The sequence below is a fragment of the Lissotriton helveticus genome, chromosome 3_1 (genome assembly GCF_964261635.1).
Source record: "Lissotriton helveticus chromosome 3_1, aLisHel1.1, whole genome shotgun sequence".
Lineage (NCBI taxonomy): Eukaryota > Metazoa > Chordata > Amphibia > Caudata > Salamandridae > Lissotriton > Lissotriton helveticus.
The window spans coordinates 303678323-303700996 of record NC_136061.1 but is presented as its reverse complement, the minus strand read 5'-3'; the positions used below and the strand labels follow the sequence as shown (position 1 = coordinate 303700996).

Below are 22674 nucleotides of genomic sequence, written 5' to 3'. Positions count from 1 at the left end.
CATAAAACAAGAAATAGACTTAACAATCCTGACTGAAACATGGCTATCTGAATCCTCATCGCCAATACTAGGCCTTCTGGTACCACCGCACTACAACATTTTGAGATTAGATAGACAGATAAAAACAGGAGGAGGTATTGCATGTATACATAGATCGACCCTAGAAGTTGGCCAATTTCAATCCGACCCCCTTGAATCATGCGAATACCTAGGGTTTAACAATAGAGCGACTAATAATCTGATCTGCAATCTACATGCCATATATCACCCTCCAGGAAACAATATGAACTTCATTGACCAACTGATGGAGATCATCACTGCTAACACCAACTCTGACACTAATAATATATTCTTAGGCGACTTCAATCTTCGTTGGAATGACAACAACGACAAACAGGTCAACGCTCTTAAAGAATTTTTAAATGATCTGAATCTATCCCAAGCATGTCTTCAACCTACTCACTCAAAAGGAGCCACACTGGATTGGATTATCTCGAAGAATAAGAACATCGAAATCCTCTCCATTGAACAGTGCGACTGGTCAGATCATCACGCTATAACATTCCAAATACCTTCACGGGAGAAAATAAAAAAGACTCAACCTACAAAAACGGAAAGATGGATTAGAGATACTAAAGATTCCAATATGGAGGTGCTATCGGAAAGTCTCAAGAGAAACTTAAACCCACCTGAAAACTTGAAAGATGTGAACGATCTAACGAACCACTATTACACCACAGTAACGGAAATAGTCAATGCCACCATACCACTCAAATTAAAAAGAGTGACGGAAAAGAATAAAAATCCATGGTTCAACGGAATACTGAATGAAGAAAGACGCAATCTGAGAAGAGCAGAAAGAAAATGGAGACAACACCCCTCCTTCACTACACTGAAAGTTCTTAGAAAAATTAGAAAGGAATACAACAAGAAGATCATCAACACAAAAAAGGAATTCATCAGAACAGAATTGGACAACGCCAAAAACAGACCTCATAAATTATTCGAAATCATAAAACAACAATCCAACAAGTTGACAAAATCTGTCCAAGAGATCACTAAAACTCAACTAAGTTGTGACGAATTTTCTACCTTCTTCATTAACAAAGCCAATAAGCTGGAAGAAGAACTTAAGAACGCCGCAGATAACATTGAAGATAACACGCCACCAACACTGTCTGACCGGAACCATGCAAACAAATCGACGATAAATAAAGCACACTGGAACACCTTCAAATTATTAGATCATAAGGAGCTGGCTATCACACTTGCGACCACAAAACCCAATAACCATTATAACGACCCAATACCATCGAAATGCTTAAAAGAGATCAACCACTTTATGATCCCAATATGGACAGAGATCATAAACGCATCACTATCTCAAGGATGCTTGCCTGAAAGCTTGAAGACGGGACAAGTAGTCCCGATCATCAAAAAACCCACAGCGGACTCTACAGATCCAAATAACTATCGCCCAGTGACCAACATCCCTTTTCTTGCTAAACTCATAGAGAAATGTGTACAAAATCAATTGAGTAAACACATCGACAACTTCGCTTTGCTAGATGACTGCCAATCTGGATTCAGAGCAAACCATAGCACTGAAACGGCAATCCTACATATTGTCGATGATGCCCTTCAAGCGCTAGATCGCAACCAATCCTGTCTACTCATCCTCCTAGACTTGTCAGCTGCATTTGACACGGTTAACCACGAAAAATTATTGATCAGACTTCACGACAGGATGGGAATCTCTGGCACAGTACTGAAATGGTTCGAATCATTTTTAATGAACAGAACTCAGAGATTCTTAGTAAATCAAGCACTATCTCCATCTTGTCCCAATACAATCGGAGTATCGCAAGGTTCCACCTTATCTCCGTCACTGTTTAACCTATACATTGAACCTCTCACAGAAATTCTACGGAACTCGAAAATAGCCTTTCACATGTATGCAGATGACACGTAACTTTACATCAAGATTGCTAGCTTGTAAGATATAACCACAATGAACGACGCCCTCAAAATATCGCTAAAATGGTTAACTCACAATCATCTCAAGCTCAACGCCGACAAAACAGAATTCTTACTCATTACACCACAAAAAAACATCCCTTAGTGAAAGAATGGTGTAAAGTGATTACTGCATTAAATTGCATCCCAACTCTAGTAGACTCTGCGAAATCTCTCGGAATCACATTGGATGAGAACCTGGATATGAAAACACATATCAAATCCATGGCAAAAAACGCCCGCTTCCATTTGAACTATCTAAGGAAGATGAAATCCTTTTTAACGGAGACAGACCTGAAACTAGCTGTGCAATCTCTGGTTGTCTCTAGGATAGAATATGGATGCACTACACTTGCTGGCCTTCCAAAAATCTCTACAGCTCCACTAAAAGCTTGCCTCAATTCAGCAGCAAGGCTTATTACAGGATCTAGGAAATTTGATCATATCTCGCCTCACCTGAAGGCCTTAAACTGGCTACCGTACGAAGCTAGAGTACAGATGAAAATGGCATGTATCACTCATAAAGCGATTCATCACAACACTCCTAAATATCTAGCCCAGAAAATAGAAATATCAGGAAGAAACAGACTTGTCAGGAGTGCCAATTATCTACTCTTGAAACCTCCTATCTTTAAAAAGAAAAAAACTTACGAGAGAACTTTCTCAGGTGTAGCTCCCAGGATATGGAACGCCCTTCCGGCAAATATCAGAAAAATAACAAACACAATAACATTCAAGAAGGAACTCAAATACCATCTTATGAGCAAGTTCCTTCCATAACAAGACAAACTCTACCGAAGACGTGCCGCTGATTATGACTTTATACCCTATATGGAAGCAGGATGTGACTGACGGATCCGCAAAGAAATATCACCTCAGTTCATTGTAACTTAAAGTTCAATTAAGTTCATCCAGTTAGCATTCTCCATTTACAGACTTGGACGATCCTATTGTTTCATGTATTATATATTTTGTAACCCAGACCATATGATGTTAAGCGCTCTGATACCCACGGGTCTTGTTCGCGCTATAGAAAACTGTAAAATAAATAAATAAATAAATAAATAAATAAATACGCCGACGACACTCAGCTGATCCTCTCCCTCACCAAGGACCCCATTACCGCCAAAGCCAACCTCCACAAAGGGATGAAGACCAGCCGTCTGAAGCTGAACTCGGACGAGAAGGAGGTCCTCATCCTCTGCTCCAATCCTTCAGCCTGGGATGACTCCTGGTGGCCGACGGCACTGGGGGCAGCCCCGACACCCACCGACCACGCACGCAATCTGGAATCATCCTCGACTCAACGCTCTCAATGACCAAGCAAGTCAACGCCGTCTCCTCCTCCTGCTTCAATACCCTCCGCATGCTCCGCAAGATCTACAGATGGATCCCGACAGATACAAGAAAGACAATCACCCAGGCCCTCGTCAGCAGCAGACTCGACTATGGAAACGCCCTCTACGCGGGAGCCCCGACCAACCTCATCAAACGACGACAATGCATCCAAAACGCCCCGGCACGACTGATCCTCGATGTACCACGCCACGGCCACATCACCCCCCCACCTGAGAAACCTGCACTGGCATCCCATCAACAAGAGGATATCCTTCAAACTCCTCACCCACGCACACAAGGCACTCCACAAGACCGGCCTAGCCTACCTCAACAGACGCTCTCTTTCTACATCCCCAACCGCTAGCTATGATCCGCCGACCTCTCACTCGCACCCATCCCGCACATCCGGAGAACAACCACTGGTGGGAGATCCTTCTCCCACCTCGCTGCCAAGACATGGAACACCCTCCCACTGAGCCTACGACAGACCCAAGACCTGCTGACCTTCAGGAGGATACTCAAGACCTGGCTGTTCGATCAGTAGCACCCCCCCCCCAGCGCCTTGAGACCCTCGCAGGTATGTAGTGCGCTTTACAAATGATTGATTGATTGATTGACCTCTGTCTTGGTCTTGGGGGGCTCCCAAGCCAGAATGGTATCAATCTCTGCCTGCAGGGGCGCCACTTGGCCACTCCCTACCTGGTGTCCCAAGTACACCACAGATCCCTGCCCTATCTGGCACTTACTGGCCTTGATAGTGAGGCCAGCCCTTTCAAGAGCCTTCAACTCTTCACAGAGGTGTTGCAAGTGTTCTTCCCATGTGGAGCTGAACACAGCAATGTCATCCAGGTATGCAGCGCTGAATTCCTCCAGCTCGGTCAGTTCCTGGTTGACCAGAGTCTGGAATGTGGCAGGGGCGTTCTTCAACCCAAAGGGCATGACAGGGAACTGGAAGTGCCCCTCTGGCGTTGAAAACGCAGACCTCTCCTTGGCCCCCTCAGTTAAGGCAATCTGCCAGTACCCAGATGTTAAGTCAAACGTTCTGAGGTACTGGGCAGCTGCCAACCTATCCACGAGCTCATCAGCTCTGGGGATGGGGTGTGCGTCAGTCTTGGTGACCGCATTGAGCCCACGGTAGTCCACACAATACCGGAGTTCTGGAGTGGCACCGGGCGCAGCAGCTTTTGGTACTAATACCACTGGGCTAGCCCAGGGGCTGCTGGAGGGCTCAATTACCCCTAGCGCCAACATCTTGGAAACCTCTTCCTTGATGCTGGCCCTGACCTTGTCAGCTACCCTTTAAAATTTCTGTTTCACAGGTAGACTATCTCCAGTGCCACATCATGGACGCACCAATGGGTGACACCTGGGGTCAGGGAGAACAGGGAGGCAAACTGACCCAACACCTGGCAACAGTCCCTCTGCTGTTCTGGGGTCAGGGTGGGCAAGAGGACCACACCATCCGCTGACCCGTCTTGCTCCTTGGCTGCCAGGAGGTCAGGAAGAGGGTCACTTTCCTCTTCTATTCCAGCATCTGTATCCAGGAGCATTGTCACATCAGACATCTCAAAGTGGGGTTGAGGCGGTTCACATGTAAGACTCTCAGGGGTTGCCTGGGAGTCTGCAAGTTAACCAGGTAGGTTACTTCGCTTTTGCGCTCCACCACCTCATATGACCCAGTCTACTTGTCTTGGAGCGCGCAAGGCTCCACTGGTGCCATCACCCACATTTTCTGCCCAGGTTGAAATTCGACCAGAGTGGTATTCTGGTCGTACCATCTTTTCATTTCTTCCTTGCTAGCTTCTAGGTTCTCCTGAGTGAGCTTCCTGAAGCGTTGTGTCTGGTTGCGGAGGGCCAGCATATAGCTGAACACATCCTAGGGGGGTTTCCCACGGGATTTCTCCGACTCCTTCTCCACCAGAGTGAGAGGTCCTCTCACAGGGTGGCCATACAGAAGTTCAAAGGGACTGAACACTTCTGAGGCGTCTCCCTGTAGGCAAACAACAGGCATGGTAAAAAGACGTCCCACTTCCGTCTTATGTGCTCCGCTAGGCCCATAATCATACCTTTCAGAGTTCGGTTGAACCTGTCAACCAACACGTTTCATTGAGGGTGGTAAGGAGTGGTGAATTTATAAGTTACCCCACACTCCTCCCACAGAGACATCATGTACCTAGAGATGAAGTTGGTACCCCGGTCTGAGACCACCTCTCTGGGGAACCCCACACGGGAAAAGATCCTCATCAGTGCACGGCCCACCACGGGTCCTGTGATTGTCCTGAGAGGGACAGCTTCCAGGTAACGGGTGACGTGGTCCACCAAGACCAGGATGAACCTGTTGCCTAAGGCTGTCTTGGGGTCCAGTGCCCCACAATGTCGATGCTTACCCGCTCTAAAGTGGTGCTCACCACAGGAAAGGGTTGGAGGGGTGCCTTGCACTTCCCTCCGCTCTTGCCACTTGCCTGACATGTCTGGCAAGTCCTACAGAAGGTACCGACGTGCTTATTCATCTGGGGCCAGAAGAAGTGGGTAACAAGCCTTTGGAAGGTCTTGTCTTGCCCCAGATGTCCTACGAGAGGCACGTCATGAGCCAGATCCATTAGGAAGTCCCTGAAGCGCTCGGGTACCACCAGCACACGGGCTGCACCGGGCTCAGCTAACTTAGGCTCACTATAAAATAACCCATCTTCCCAGTAAACGAGATTATCCTTGGACGCTTCACCTGCTGCCTGGTCTGTAAAGCTGCCGAACACCAATAAGAGAAGGCATTCCATCTGCGCTTTGCAGAATTCCTCCCTGGAGGGGCTACCTTATTCCTGCTAATGTGTCAGCTCAGGTAGGTCCCCCAGTTCGGCCACCTATTCCCCTGTAGGCTCCAGGGCATCCCCCTCAGGTTCTGCTCCTTCCTGGACCGTGGGAACGGCTGGGGCTGGTTTCCCACTCCCCCTGCCCCTTCTCTCCCTAGCAGGTTTCTGGGCCACTGTTTCAGGCTCCAGTTCTGCTGAATCACCCCTACTGGCTGCCATATACCGAGTGGACACACAGACCCACTCAGGCACATCTCCATATGAGCCTGGTGTTTTACCTCCTTCCATAGGGAACTCTCTAGGCAATTTCCTGGCAGACAGTCTGCAGGCATGGATGGACTCACAACAACCTTCAAGAGACCTGAGACCCCCCCTCCACTCAAATGGAACCTGCCTAACTTTGCCGAGGCGCACCGAGTTGTCAGCTGCAACTCCTGGGTGAAGTACATTGGGAATGACCTGCTCTTCAGACACCCACTGACACCTCACGGATGTCACGCTGGCTCCTGTGTCTCTCAGTGCCTCTATCTTTCTCCCATTGACGGTCAACCACTGCCTGTATTTTTTAGTGTTCGGGGGCAGGTAGGTTTCCTGGACCATCTCTTGGTCTCCTAAGGAGACAAGGGTCATAACTGTTAGTCCCTCCTCCCCACTGGAAATTAAATCCCCTCCCAAAGCTACACTCACTAAACCCGGGGTTGGAGCACCAGTGGGTGCTGCTGGAGGTTTCTTGGGGCACTTAGAGGCAAAGTGGCCTACCTCATTACAGTGAAAGCAGGTGAGGGGGCCCCTGTTGTCCCGCCTGCCCCTAGCCAGGGTTGTCTAGGTTTGGGGGGTTGGGACTCCTTTCCCTGGGAACTGTTTTGGGGCCCTTGAGAGAACTCCTTTTGGTTACCCTTGTCCCGCCACTCTTCTGCTGGGGACCCTGCCCACCTTTGGCTGTGGTACCCACAATTCCTCTGAGGACCCTGGTACTGGTCTAGCGGTCCGCCTCCTTAGCAAGCTCAATGGGGTCTGTCTGCTTGCTGTCTAACAGATGCTGACGCAGCTCTGGAACACAAAGACTACTCAAGTGCTCTCAACTGATTAAATGCAACAACCCCTTATAATCAGTTACTTTGCTGCCCTTCATCCAACCTTCCAGTGCACGCGGGTACAGATTCACAGACTCCATCCAAGTCTCAGACTCTTACTTCTTGGAGTTCCTAAACTGCAGTCTATACTGCTCTGGAGTAAGTCCATACCTGAGACATAGGGCCTTCTTCATATTGGGATTGGTCATGGTACCTGCCAATTCTGAGGGCTCTGGAGCACTCCTCCCAGAAGCCTCAAAATATTTCCACAGGCCCGCCTCCCAATGCTGTTCAGGCACACCATTCATTCTCAGAGCAATCTCACCAGACATAGATATCCTCACTCCTATTGTAATTCTGTACCAAATCCTTGGGAATATATACTTTACCCCCCTGCACCGACTGTGCGCTGCCACCATTTGAACTGGAATCCACCTGCTTGGCGTTGATATCCAGTTCTCTCATGCTCAACTCATGAGCCAAAAGCTATTTATTTTCTTCCAGGGCACGGGTATTCTTGCTCTCCTCTGCCGCCCTGTCTCTCTCTTTCTCCATTTCCAATTGCTTCATCTTTAACCTCATGACTTCCAAGTCATAGTTTCTCACTCTCTGATTCTCCTCTAACTCTTCTACTGGAATGGGTGCTGCCAGGCCTTGAGCCTCGGTTGCTCACAGGCAAATCTTGGGGTTGAAACCCCTCCTTCCACTGGCATAATTTCCTTCTTGGGCCTCCCACCAGGCTTTCAAGATTCTCTGCAGCTCATCCTTTCTAGAGCTGCTTTTCACGGGGCAACCATTATCTTTGCAGAATTATTTGAGCTGTTCAACTTTGTAAGAATACAGATCCTCAATGCAAAACTCCAATTCTGCTGTCTCACTTGTTACCTTCTCTTTCAGAGACATGATGCTTTTGAATAGTTACTCACAAATGGAACCAAAAATCAAAACACGGTATGTGCCTGCGTAGTGGTCTGCACTAACCTAGTGATGTACATCAATTACTGTGGGTCAAGTACAAATACAAGTTCAAATCCTTTCGCTGTCACCAATGTCCAAATAGGCACCCTTGCTTCTAGTCAGGGTAAGGGGGATACACTCTTTAGATAACCCCTGCTCACCCCCTTGGTAGCTTGGCACGAGCAGACAGGCTTATCAAAGGCAATGTGTAAAGTATTTGTACCAACACTCACAGTAACACAGTGAAAACACCACAAATGGACTCCACACCAGTTTAGAAAAATAAAGTTATTTAATCTAAACTACACAAGACTAAAACAACAAAAATCCAACATACACAGTTCAAGAATATGATTTTAAAAGAGTTCTAGGGTTTGCGTTAAAATAATTCACAATTGCGTCACGTTTAGCCAAAAGTACCTTTAGTTGTGACTAAAAGTTCCAAATGGAAGCTGCAGCGTTGAAAAACAAGCGATGCGCCACTCCTGAGACCCTGGGGAGGCGATGCGACAGCCCCGCTGGACGCAGCGGGCGTGTTGCGACGAATCCGGTCTGTATGGGGAGGTATGCGATACCTTGTATGGATTCCGGTGCGCAGGTTCCGTAGGAAGAGTCTCGCAAAGGCACGATGCGACGATCTCTGGGACGGCAACGATCTCAGGTGCGGCGGCGATGCGTGACGCAGCGTCGATCTTCAACTCTCGCGGCTCCTCGATGCGATGGCTCTGCGACGATTTTTGCAGCGACGTGATGCGGTTCGCAAGCAAGCGGTGCGGCGATCTCACCCAGCGATGACAGGCTCTGCGATGATACTCGCAGCGACAGGAATCTTCCTGCACCGTGCACACCAAAGATGCCAGGTCTAACATTGCCATCACAACACATTTTTAGAAACTCTATAACAATGCATTCCATTACCATGCATACCATTACATCGCATAATACTTTTAGGGCAACAGTAGGGTAAGTGTTAGATAGTGTTTGGGTAAAAATTACTATTCCCACTCCAGTGAGTGCAACAGTAGGGTGAGTGTTGGATAGTGTAGGGGTAAAAATTACTATTCCCACTCCATTCAGGGCAATAGTAGGGTAAGTGTCAGATAGTGTAAGGGTAAAAATTACTATTCCCACTCCAGTGAGTGCAACAATAGGGTAAGTGTTGGAAGTGTTACCTTATACTGCATTGTGATGGCATGCATTGTAATGACATGCGTTGTAGTGACATGCGTTTTAATGGCATGCGATGTAAAGGTAGTTGCGTTGTAATGACTGCGTTGTAAATGTAGTAAGTTGTAATGACGGCGTTGTACTGTTTGTTTCCCACAGTGTCTGCATCTTTGGAGAAGAAGAGAACAGCTTCCGCATAGGCTACCACCCTCTGGGGTTTTTGAGTTGAAGGGAATGCCTTTGGTATTTTTAGTCTGGCGTATGTCTATTAATAAGGGTTCAATGGCAAGGAGGTATAGTAATGCAGACAGGAGGCAACCCTGTCTAGTGCCTTGGGAATGTTTACATTTTTCTGAGCGTGAACCATTTACTATTACTCTGGCAGAGTGGTTGTCGTAGATGACAAACTGTACGCTCAAACGAAGGGCTTAGATTGTACATGCCGATAACTGATCTAAGGAAAGGCCAAGACACTATCAAAGTCCTTTTTTGCATCTAAGGCCCTTGATATAAACGGAGATTGTAAGAGGAGGGGATTTTCTTTTACCTATGTGAAGAGTCTTATATTGTCTTCCTTTGATGAAACCTCTGTTTGGAAGGAATGGGTTAACGAGGGAAGTAGTTTATCTAGTCTTGACCGTAGGACTTTTGCATACATTTTGCAGTCCTGTTCAGTAGAGAAATGGGTCTGTAATTCTTCTTCTTCAGAGGTTCATTATTTTCTTTGGGGATGACTGCGATTATGGCCTCTGCGAAGAGGGATTCTAAGTGAGGGACTATTTGGAGTGCAAAGGTCTCATAAAAGCTAGCCGAAAAGCTGTCATGTCCTGGTGCTTTCCATATTTTAAATGTTTTAACAGCCTTTTCCATGTTGTATATCAATTAGTTTATTTAAAGGGGATTGGTCCTTCTCATTTATCATTGGGATTTTAATGCTATTGAGGTAGTTGTTGCAATCTGTGATATCAGAGTGCAAGGCAGGGTTATAGGGTTCTTTGCAGTATTCAGCAAAACATTTGGCAGTTCATTTAATCTCAGTTTCTATCCCCTCTGATTTATTTTTGATTGCAGTGATTGAGGGGTTTTGTTTTGCACCTTTAAGTAATTAGGGCAAAACAAAAGAGAAGGGTCCTACTCTGCCAAAGGGACAGGACACAAAATAGACTACAGTCTTAAGAAATTACTCCCTTTGGGACATAATCATACCACATATATCGATTCACAAACCGTTGACTTTTGCCACAACACACAATCACACAATGGCCAATTAATCCAAAAGTATAAATGTTTATTTTTCAATATTTCATGAAGCTTTTTAAAAACAGGTTCAAGCAGTTTAGGTCTTAATAAAAACACAGAATATCAATGCACCTTTAAGTAATTAGCCAGGAATCTCCTTGCCTTTTTAAATTCACAGAGCTTTATTTGTGTTTAACAAGATGTGTGCTGTCTCGCTAACTAGATTATTGTACTCGTATTTCAGGGTCTTAAGTTTGTTGAGAATCTCCACGGAATAGTTTGAATAAAGAGCCATTCATGATATTTCACTTCAGACTCTAGCCCCTCCAATCTTTTATTGGCTTCCTTGTTTTTGTTTGACATTATGCAAATGATGCGGACCTTGATTGTAGACTATCATTGCTTCCCAAAATTATTTCTGGTAAGAGTGACGGGTAGGAGAAGGAGTTTATGATTGTGGTAATAATTTTTTCCCTGAAAACCGGGCATTTCATTATTGCTTAATTTAAGCATCAAATCCTATCAGGACTATGATGGTTTGAAATGTTAATATCCATAGATATACAAGAATAATCTGTAATGATAACTGGTTCTATTTTGGAAATTAGAGCAAACCTCCAGACATCAATCGGGCTATATGACATACACAAGTTCTTCATCCGCTTGCAGGATTTCCCAGGTCTAAATTTTCTAAGGGACAATCTGTCTAGCGTTAGATCCTTGAATAGGTTAAAGTCACCCCCTAGTAGTAACATTGCCCTATTTGAGTTTTTATTCAGTCTTTTATTTAAGTAGATTTAGAGTGAGAGGGAGTCAGAGGTGGGTGCATAAATATTTACGATATAGAAATCTGATTTATTTTTGGATATCTGTGAGATTATCCATCTGCCCTCAGAGTCTTGTAGTATGGGTCCTTTTTAAACGGGAAAAAGACAGGATTTCAATGAGGGCAGTAAGGAATCTGTGGTTAGAGGATCCACCAGAAACAGTGTTACAGAAAGTAAGTTACCCGGATACTTCTGTCTGCAGACATGGCTTGGCAGTTTGGGCTGGACTGTTCCCATGAGGCACAGGTTCATGACTGATTTCCACATAGCTGTGTCTGAACTGGAGTGGCGAAGTGAGCTAAAGAACGATGATTTATTCAACCCAGATCTGTGACTGGCGGTGAGTGTCTGAAAAGTTTCAGCGATATGTCCATCATCTCCTTGTGTTTGCTTTGTTCGCCCTGAGTTGGAAGGGTATGTCCAGATGTGGGTCCCGTGCTCACTTTGCCACTGGATTCAAGATAGCCTGGCTAATGAGGGCTGTTAGCCCGAAACTGGTCCCAGGGTGCTTGTTTCCGGTCCAGGGAAGACATGGATTGGCAGTTTGGGCTGGTCTGCTCCCATGAGGCACAGGGTCATGACTGATTTGCATATAGCTGTATCTGAACTGGAGTGGCGAAATGAGCTAAAGGACAATGATGGATTCAACCCAGATCTGTGACTGGTGGTGAGTGTCTGAAAAGGTTCAACACTCTGTCCATCATCTCCTTGTGTTTGCGATATAATAAATAAAGCATAATCTCTTCCAGAATGAAGACAGGTTCCTAACACTTTTGAACATTTCTTAAATAATAGATCATTCCTGCAGTTGTGGCATACACCGAAATAGGAGGGTTGAAGTTATTAGTATCCCCATTTTATAGTTTTTTATTTCTGTTTATATGCAGAGAAACAAAACAAACTAAATCTCATGTTATTGTCCGTATACCTGTTGCTGGAGCAATTTGTAGCCTCTAATTTGTAATGCTGATGTTGTTAAAATCAGGGTACGTAGGTTAAAAATCTACTTTCTGTCATATTGGTTTGTGTAACAAAAGTTATTTTTCTTATATCTGAATGTTTTTCAAATACCAGAATGTCATGTATTTGCTGCATACATAATGACTGATTCCATTTAGCTTAGTGATTTATTTTCCAGTTTTTATTTTTATAATATACCTAATAGAATATTTTGATCTGAAATCTGGCTCCCTGGCTCTGTCATGTAATAGTATACCATCTCCCCCATTTTATTTTTTATGAGTTAATGGCTTGTGAGCTGATATTCCCTCAACACTGTTTTTCATTCATGATTTCACTATTTAGAACAGCCAGAGACACAAGATAGAGCCTCAGAATATTTTTGTAATTTCCTATTGTAGGTAATCGGTGACCGGCATGAATCATTCTATTCAAATTACCGGTAGTTTGACTTTGAACCAAGAAGGATCTACTCATTTATCTTGTTTGAGCTCAGCTGACATCATCAAGACCTGCAAGGTATTTTCTTTGGTTACCTTAGGCTGTGAAGTAAAGGTTAGAATAGATAGTTCTGGTTTGTTAAACCAAGAGCTCTATTTCTTGCACTAGGGTAGTTACTAATCACATTGAAAATGAAGCTACATTGATACCCCAGGGATGCGGAACTTAATAAAATATCTACTTGCCCATGGGACAGGTTGCTTCATAAATCTACTTGTTCTGTAACAAAAATCCAGTTGTTCCTTTGATGCCATGTAGTTCTATGAGAAATGATGGCACCAAACTCATTACAACTCTGATATGCCATAGCTCAGACCATAGTAGGGTTTGAATACTAGCAATTCTCTTATTTTGTCACCTCTCCGAAGATCTACTACTGGGCTGGAGGTAGCGATAAGCAATAGTTCCCCGTGGTTGGAATGCCTTTTTGAGTCTGTTTAAACCTACTAACTTGCATGTTTTATAGGTTTTCATTAGCTCTTCTCTAATATTTTCCCACACAGAGAAAGGTTGAAAATGTACTCCTAACAATGAGCTTCACACAGGAGAGGGAGCAGTGGGAGAGAAGCTAGATCAAGAAAGGGATTGTGGTGAGCATAAGAGCCTAGGGTAGGGGCGAGAGACCAATTTGAGTCTGGGCCTGATTGTATTGTGAACAAGCCTGTGCAAGGATAGAGGGTCTCAGTTGACTGAGTTTATAGGGCAAGAGTGGAGACTACAGGAATAGCTGACAGGGGGAGATTGGGGAAGTCTGGAGAAAAATTTTAGTGAGCGTTTGGCAAGAGACTATTGAGTGAAGATGCGAAACTGTGGTAGGAGAGTGAGTATGGGATGAGTGCTATTGAATGATTACATTAAAATATAAAATTATTGTGCACAAGTGTGAAGGAGGACCCGGTGCAGGAGAAGTCTGTGATTGTGAGGCTGCATTAAGGCAGGAAATGGTCTGGGGTGAGTGATTGAGACCTTTGTGATTCACAAGGCACATTAGGGGAATTTGTGGAAGAAAATTCCCTCAACTGAAAACGCATGCAGGAGCTAAAATTGCCTTTTGTCTGGTGCTGCAAAAATCCCTGCTCACACCCTATATGGTTGTTACGTAGGTATGTTGAACTAGGATAACAGCAGAATATTGAAGAATAGAGTGGAAAGAACTGACATTATATTAAGCAAGAATAACATAGAGCTAGCAACAGAAGGTAATACAAGAGCGAACAAGAGTTAGTAGTAGATATCTCAGGTAGGAGCAGTTAAAGAATGATTGAATTTTCTGGATTAAAATGGTTTCAAGAATGATATGCAGTAACCACTGCATATAAATATAAACTAGAATCACACAATGCATTTCACTCAGAAAATTAAAGACAAATGTTAGAACACCACAACATTTCCCTATTAAACAAACCGCTACAATACAAACTTAGCAAAAAACATGGTACTCCCCTTTCACCTCGAAGATTGTCCCCTCTTTAGTCCAAATGATATTAAGGATGAGGCACAAAGCTTTCTGGACTTCCGCTAAACCACATAAGGGAGGCATCCTTAACTCTAATATGTGCCGTAACTGTGAGGAAGAAACTAAGAACATTTGCTATTCAACTGTAAATACGTCAAAACATCATGGTTCAATATTCAGGACTTCATCCAGAAGTGGTTCAATTTCCAACTCCCTCTAGGCTTCAAAGCAGTTGGAATTTATATGCACGAATCTTGCACATCTTTTAATCGTCATGGTCAACTGCGACCTTGTTCTAGACAATGGTGTCAGATCTATTCTCATAAAGTGGGGCAGTGCAAAAAACAAGACTTTCCATGCCTGGTTGACATGGCTATGCTTTGTCTGAAGTGCAGACAACACGTTCTGCTTTTATACTAACTCTTTAAGGACACTAAGACAGTTATGGGATAATATTGATCTTTATTTACGTTAATGCAACTCCAACCTGAACAGAGATGTCGACGGGCCTGAAGCCCATTTACCCAAGACTCCACATCCCCTTTTCGAGAACCTCACACACAAGAGAACTGAAGAAACGTTGGTCTGGAGCAAACATAATCACAACCTTCCTAATGAGCACTGTATACTGTTAAACACACTTACATTCTAGTTTCCCCCTACCTCTTTGCCACCTTGGCTGGCATCAAATTAAGCAATACATTCATCACCCAACCCTAGATAATACCGTTGTATATATGGTATCCAATTATTATTTGTCCCTTCAACTGTACAATGTACTGTCTGAATTTATAACTTGTACTTTGTACCTTTCTCTCTTTGTTAGTTTGTTTTTTAACAAAAACTATCAAACTCTTTGAAATAAGAAAATATATATAAAACTGTCTCAAGAATGGTTCAGCTCTCAATGGACAAAGGTCTCAACTTTTGGTTACCTGCTCATCCTGTTTCCTCAAGTAGCTACCGCCCACATCAGAAGTGAGTTACTGAAGTGGCCCTTAACGCAACATTTTCTATAACATTGTAGACAATATTTCAATAGTTTATTAATATTTGATAATAGTGTACGTTGTTTGCCGTTGCTAATCATTTGTTCTAACTCACAATTTTTCTTCTTCGAAAAACGAGTGCCAGAAGTTGTTGTGTCGTTTTACGAGGGGTATTAGGACCTCTGCCCAGTTGGAAGCTTTTCTATGAGTTTTGTTGCTGTTATCTTTTCTACGGCCCTTCAAATAACTTCAATAAGCCGGTGTCTGGTACCAAATGCTTCTTCCATGCATTAGCAAGATGGCGGAGAAATTGGTCAACGAGCAACTTTCCCAGTACCTTGAGGTTAACAACCTCCTGCGCCGGTCCCAAACTGGATTCCGCCCCGGCCATGGCACGGACACCGCACTCCTCACTGTCATCGAGGAGGCAAGGTGCATTCTGCATTCAGGAGGGTCAGTGGCAGTGATCCTCCTGGACCTCAGCGCAGCCTTTGATACGGTGGACCACCGTGTCCTCCATCGGCTGGCCAAGGCAGGAATCGCGGGTACTGCGCTTGCTTGGATAGACTCGTTTCTATCAGGCCGCTCATTTCAGGTGTGGGACGGCAACTCTCGCTCTGCCCCTCTTTCACTATCAAGCGGAGTCCCCCAGGGGTCTTCGCTTAGTCCCACCCTGTTTAATGCATACATGGCCCCCCCTTGAGGATGTCGTTGCCCCCTACGGGATAAAAATAGTGAGCTATGCGGACGACACGCAATTGGTCGTCTCATTATCCCATCTTGACAACCACCCAGATATCCTGTTGAACTGTCTTCAGGACATTTATAACTGGATGAGCGAGTCCTCTCTGAAGCTCAACGGAGCAAAAACTGAAATCATGCTCATGGGTAAGAAAGGGACAACCATCCCCCTTTCGGTTTGGCCAGACGTCCTCGGTGAGGTGCCAACCCCGAAAAGGGAAATCAAGACACTGGGAGTATGGCTAGAACCTGAGCTGACCATGAAGACCCAGGCAGCCAAAACAGCAGGAATCTGTTTTAGGCTTATGAGATCCATCCGCAAGATCCTTCCACTTCTTCCCCCATTATCAAGAAAACTACTGGTTCAAGGTCTTATTCTTGCCCGGCTTGACTACAGCAATGACATCTACCTCGGGCCCCTGAATTCACCTTGGCTAAACTTCAACGCATTCAAAATGCGGCGGCGCGGCTCATTATGGGCCTCCCCCCCAGAGCATCGGCCAGACCGGCCCTCAAGGTCCTACACTGGCTCCCTGAGCGGCAGAGGGTCGAATTTAAGGCCCTGTGCACTGCCCATAAACTCATCAACGGTACTGGCCCAGCTGCCCTTAAAGATATGGTCACTCCCTACAAAGCCCCCAGACTCCTACGCTCGGACAACGAACACCTGGCCACTGTCCCTAGATTTAGGAAGGTACGCACCGGCGGGCGACGCTTCTCGGTCAAAGCGTCCTCAGGTTGGAACTCACTCCCCCGCAGCCTTCGTCTGGAATCGGGTTACCCCCTCTTCCGTAAAAGACTGAAAACTTTCCTTTTCCCTAAATAGTTTCACCCCCCACTCATTCCCTCCGGTCTCCAAATACTTCACAGCGCGGGGATGCCTCCGGGTCACCAGGCGCTCTATAAATCGCTAAAAAAAAATAAAAAAAAAATATAGCGATTGGCTGGCCTATTGTTCTTTCAATGTTTAATTTGGAACATTTCTATATTCACTAGTCGTTCCATGCTATATTGAGATCTGTGTTGTTATTGATAGAACTAATTGACTAAGTGCAATAAATGTCTTTCGTAAAAAACGTCTCTTTCCTGGAAGCTGCGTTGAAGAAGAGTTTATAAATGCAAAACGTACCCTTGAGCCAGAGCTATCTTAGGTGTTCTTAATTATACATTAGTCTGCTTTACAGAGTAATTCGGAAAGACAACCACGTCGCAGAATTCGATTTATTTGTAATCTGGTGCTTGGTGCTTCTTTTACAGATATTGGATCATGCATATCAACAAAATGTTCCACCACATGGTTCAAAAGAGAGGATGTGGCCTAACGGCGAGAGTGGTCGACCTCTACTTTGATGTCCCATATTTACAAGGACAGGGAAAGCCACCCTGAGGGGCTTTTCTTGTCCTTGTAAGTAAGGCCCCTTTACATGCAGCACTTTGAATGAAAGGGGCGTTCCATGGGTGTTGCTGTGTGTGTTCCCACACAACACCCATGGAACCTGACACATTTCCAGATATACGTAAAAATTGTAAACATGGAAATGCTCTGAATGGTACCCCTCCCCAGGGGAGGTGTAGGGAGGCGCAACGAGGAGAAATGTATTAATTTCTCCTTGTTTGTTTACCTCTTTCTATGCGTTCTGCATTCTGCAGAACATTTACAACAAGGAAATCACCTCTTATGATTGTTTAGGTGCAGAAAGGTGTCCCTTCCTACACGTAAGGAAGGGACACCTCTTCCTCTTCTCCTTGGCCTTCCCCGACCCCGAGGTTCCTTGCTGGTCATCTGTGGGCCTTGTGGGGTTCACTTTGTCCTCTGCACTCGGTCCGGGTGCGTCAATGGTGCTACACAGTTACATTGTTTTATAATGTTTTTTTTCTCTGCTTTTATAGTGCATTTTTCCGCATGACGTGTGGGAATTTCAGGCCTGTCGCTGGTTATCGCTGATTTTTGTATCGCGATTTGGGACATCGCCGCTTTTTTTGCGTTCGTGTTTCGCATTTTTAGGCATCACCTTGATTTTAACGCGGTCATTTGACGCGTTATCGTGAGACTATCGCATGGTACCGCCTTGTTGAGAATACAACGTTAACACAGCGTTATTTTCCTGCGATAGACTGCGATGTGCAAAGTTGCGTTAAGTTAATTTTGCGATAATTATCAGACGTTCTTGAGAATATCCCTTTATGTGTGTTAATGCAGCACACATACAAGTTGAGAAACGGCATTTCAGATTGTTTATGTGCAGGAAAGGGCACCTTCCTGCACATAAACAATCATCCCTGTGACGCATGCATCCTTGCTCCGTGGTTCAAGGGTATCTGCGTCAGCGCATGGCAGCGAATTATGTGATAGCGCAGGGGGGGCATAGGGATCCATCATATCCTTGTAGATATGGCGCATCTCTGTGCTTGGAAAGTGCTGCAGCGTGGTGCAGCCAAAGGGCTTGCAGTGCCGCCCGGCAGCACTTTCTTGTAAATGAGGCCCCCAGTGTCTAACAAAAATGAATGAGTCCATCTGTAATGCAACTGGTGCTTGTGTAATGGGCTCTGATATCTTCATGCTATACACCCCTCCCTAAAAAAATATTTTTCATTTTGGATGCTCAAAGGTAAACGAAATGCAGTTTTTCTGGAATTATAAAGTGATCATGTGAAGCGTTATATTTGACTTAGGCATCTGTGCATTGTATTTCCATGGATTATGGTGTTTCTGTAGCGCTTACTACTCCGTTATTGGGAGCTGAGGTGCTTATCCATGCGGGCTAGACTGCATGGGTGTTTGGCAGTGCATTGTCTCTGCTTTGCGCCGGTGTTGGGAGTGTTTCCGCATCATGCATGATGACCATAGAGGTGCGGTTGTCATGTGAATGGTGCAGCACTGACGATGAGAAAGCGTGAGAGTGAGACTTGCAATTTCATAGTGTGTTGGTAGTTTTTTTGTGATCTTTGTCCGATTTCCTATGCTGGTTGTTTCCGGAGGTCGTTTGCTATGAGAACTTGAATATCACTGTTGGAAACAGCGAAAACAGAGAAAGAATAAGGGGGCATATTACCAAGGGTGGCGATAGGCAATTATCGCCGATTTAGCGGCGGTTTTCGGCCGCTAAGCGGCGATAATTCTATCGCTCTATTAACAAGCTGTCGCTAACTGATGTTAGCGACAGCTTTTAGACGATAGCGAGCGGTTTGGGGCCCGCTTTGCATGCCAGCGATATTTATCGCTAATGACATGCAAAGTGGGCGTACCCAACCTGTTAGCGACTGAAAGCAGTCGCTAACGTCGCTATCGCCTATTAGCAAGGCAGGTGTAGCGATGGAAATATTCCCGCTATCTCCAAAAACTAACGCTTGCTCAGACCAGTTCTTAGCCATGTTATCCAATGGGAGGTGAATAACATGGCTAAGAGCATTTCGTCGCTAATGCCTGAATATCGGTGCTGAGAGTGTGTGACAGTTTGCTACCTCCAGGGTGGACAGTGTCAGCATCTTCTGTTGAACCAGCACTGTGTGGTAAACCTCTTTGGTCTTCATAAGCCTGTGTTGGTAGTATTGATTGGTGTCCAGAGCCCACATTGAAAGACAAAGCATTCACTTTATAAAGCAGGAGAGAGCAAGAAATACCCATCCAGTGACTGAATTCCAGAGTGTGAATGCAGAAAACCTGAGATTAATCCCAGCTTCCCTTCTTGACCAAATTGTGTGACCCTAGGCAAATATTTTATTTTACTGAGCCTCCTTTTTCATCATTATCATATATGCGAGCACTTTTAAATGCGTGAGTTCAGTATGTGCGCTACAAAAACATCTTTTGTGTTTGATTTAATAGACTATAATGTTGCCTAATGTATAAAAGGAATCAAGGCCACATATAGGGTGCAAAAAAAACAAAACAAAAAAGGCCACATATAGGGTGTTCAAGACCACTACTTGTCTTTTAGTTCACCACTGACATTTTCGTCTGGGCTGGGAGAGGCATGAATCTTCATATTTAAAAACATTATTTGAATAAATTCCATTCAATGCAGTGATATAATATGATCCGAAGTATTAAAGTTTTGGATGTTATAGATCAACACTTTTTGAATTATGAAGTGACTATCATATTTCTAAATTACGTTTGGTGCATGATTTACATAGCAATCAGAAGGTGCACTGGCTCTGAGAGCCAAGCCAGACCATTAGTTTAGCTCTGGCTCGGTTTTCACTGTTATTTTGTCGACCCACCTCTAAATATTTTATCTTCTTTTCCCTTTAGTGACTGATGGGTCAGGTAGTAACCAGGGTTTTTATTCCACTAGGTAATCCTGGTTCCTGAGTACGGCCCTGGTAGAAAATTGCTATTGATTATCATATGGTAACATGCATTAAATCAGATTGAGACATGGAGTATTGTCACAAAGGCTAGAGGTACTGTCCTCCATCTTGTGGTTCGAAGTCAGAAGTAGGGCTGGACAGACATGGTTTGCTGTGTATGAGACGTGTGTGTAGTGGGCTATGGTTAGAGTTCTTCTTCTCATCAACTAGGATCTGTGCCTTCACGTGCTAAGAAGCTGATCAAATATTGATCCATACTTTAAAGTTTTGGTGGTGTCCTTCTTTTATTCCATCCTTATGTCAAGGTCATTCTGAGGTTATGTTAGGCAGAGGTTCCCAAGTTTGGCAGATTGTCATCTTGGTGTGATGTACTGGTTAGGATTGTTTCATGGCTCTGAAGTGTACTTATACTTATAGGAAGGTTTTATTGTTCCGGGTTCCATCGGAGGGTGAGTGTTTGATATAATTATCTCGGAAATAACTATGGGGCATACTATCAAGGAAGGCGTTACCAATTAGCGTCGGTTTAACTGCAGAAAACTGCAGCTAAAGCGGCGATAATGGGCTTGATAATATGCCCTTGAGAATTCCAATAGAAGTCCATGTTCTGGTGTGAACAAGGGCTTCTATTGGAATTCTCCAAGGCATAATATTAAGCCCATTATCGCCGCTTTAGCAGCAGTTTTCTGAAGCTGAACCAGCAATAATTTTAATGTCGTCCTTGATAATATGCCCCTATGTTTTTACCTCTCTTCTGAACTTTGAATGCTCCTCGATGCATCAAATTTGGTTGGCAATGAGTTCCAGCACTTTGTTTGTGCTGGACTGTTCCCATGAGGCACAGGTTCATGACTGATGTGCACATAGCTGTGTCTGAACTGGAGTGGCGAAGTGAGCTAAAGAACAATGATTTATTCAACCCAGCTCTGTGACTGGCGGTGAGTGTCTGAAAAGTTTCAGCGAAATGTCCATCATCTCCTTGTGTTTGCTTTGTTCGCCCTGAGTTGGAAGGGTATGTCCAGATGTGGGTCCCGTGCTCACTTTGCCACTGGATTCAAGATAGCCTGGCTAATGAGGGCTGTTAGCCCGAAACTGGTCCCAGGGTGCTTGTTTCCGGTCCAGGGAAGACATGGATTGGCAGTTTGGGCTGGTCTGCTCCCATGAGGCACAGGGTCATGACTGATTTGCATATAGCTGTATCTGAACTGGAGTGGCGAAATGAGCTAAAGGACAATGATGGATTCAACCCAGATCTGTGACTGGTGGTGAGTGTCTGAAAAGGTTCAACACTCTGTCCATCATCTCCTTGTGTTTGCGATATAATAAATAAAGCATAATCTCTTCCAGAATAAAGACAGGTTCCTAACACTTTTGAACATTTCTTAAATAATAGATCATTCCTGCAGTTGTGGCATACACCGAAATAGGAGGGTTGAAGTTATTAGTATCCCCATTTTATAGTTTTTTATTTCTGTTTATATGCAGAGAAACAAAACAAACTAAATCTCATGTTATTGTCCGTATACCTGTTGCTGGAGCAATTTGTAGCCTCTAATTTGTAATGCTGATGTTGTTAAAATCAGGGTTCGTAGGTTAAAAATCTACTTTCTGTCATATTGGTTTGTGTAACAAAAGTTATTTTTCTTATATCTGCAGATCCAAGGCTGAATGTTTTTCAAATACCAGAATGTCATGTATTTGCTGCATACATAATGACTGATTCCATTTAGCTTAGTGATTTATTTTCCAGTTTTTATTTTTATAATATACCTAATATGATATTTTGACCTGAAATCTGGCTCCCTGGCTCTGTCATGTAATAGTATAGCATCTCCCCCATTTTATTTTTTATGAGTTAATGGCTTGTGAGCTGATATTCCCTCAACACTGTTTTTCATTCATGATTTCACTATTTAGAACAGCCAGAGACACAAGATAGAGCCTCAGAATATTTTTGTAATTTGCTATTGTAGGTAATCGGTGACCGGCATGAATCATTCTATTCAAATTACCGGTAGTTTGACTTTGAACCAAGAAGGATCTACTCATTTATCTTGTTTGAGCTCAGCTGACATCATCAAGACCTGCAAGGTATTTTCTTTGGTTACCTGAAATGAAATGAAATGAAAATGGGTTTTATAGAGCGCAATACTACCCGAAGGCCTCGTAGCGCTAAGGTTGCTTACTTCTGGGGAAGATTGCTGAACTATGTGGAAAAAAGAAAAGTTTTAAGGGATTTTCGGAATTTTAGGAGATTGGGCTCATTCCGGAGCGCAGAGGGTAAGGAAT

General features: G+C 44.3%; 1 protein-coding gene across 2 annotated transcripts in view; it reads left to right on the top strand.

Moving 5' to 3' along the window:
• The window catches only part of PPM1E (protein phosphatase, Mg2+/Mn2+ dependent 1E), a 708925-nt gene that overhangs the window by 40439 nt on the left and 645812 nt on the right, over positions 1 to 22674 (top strand). The window contains exon 1 of one of the 2 annotated variants that reach the window (XM_078683584.1): positions 22417 to 22476. The exons of the other annotated variant lie outside the window; for it this stretch is intronic. The gene's annotated coding sequence lies outside the window, so the exon portion shown is untranslated. Of the gene's footprint in view, positions 1 to 22416; positions 22477 to 22674 lie in introns of those variants that run through there. 2 annotated transcript variants of the gene reach the window in all.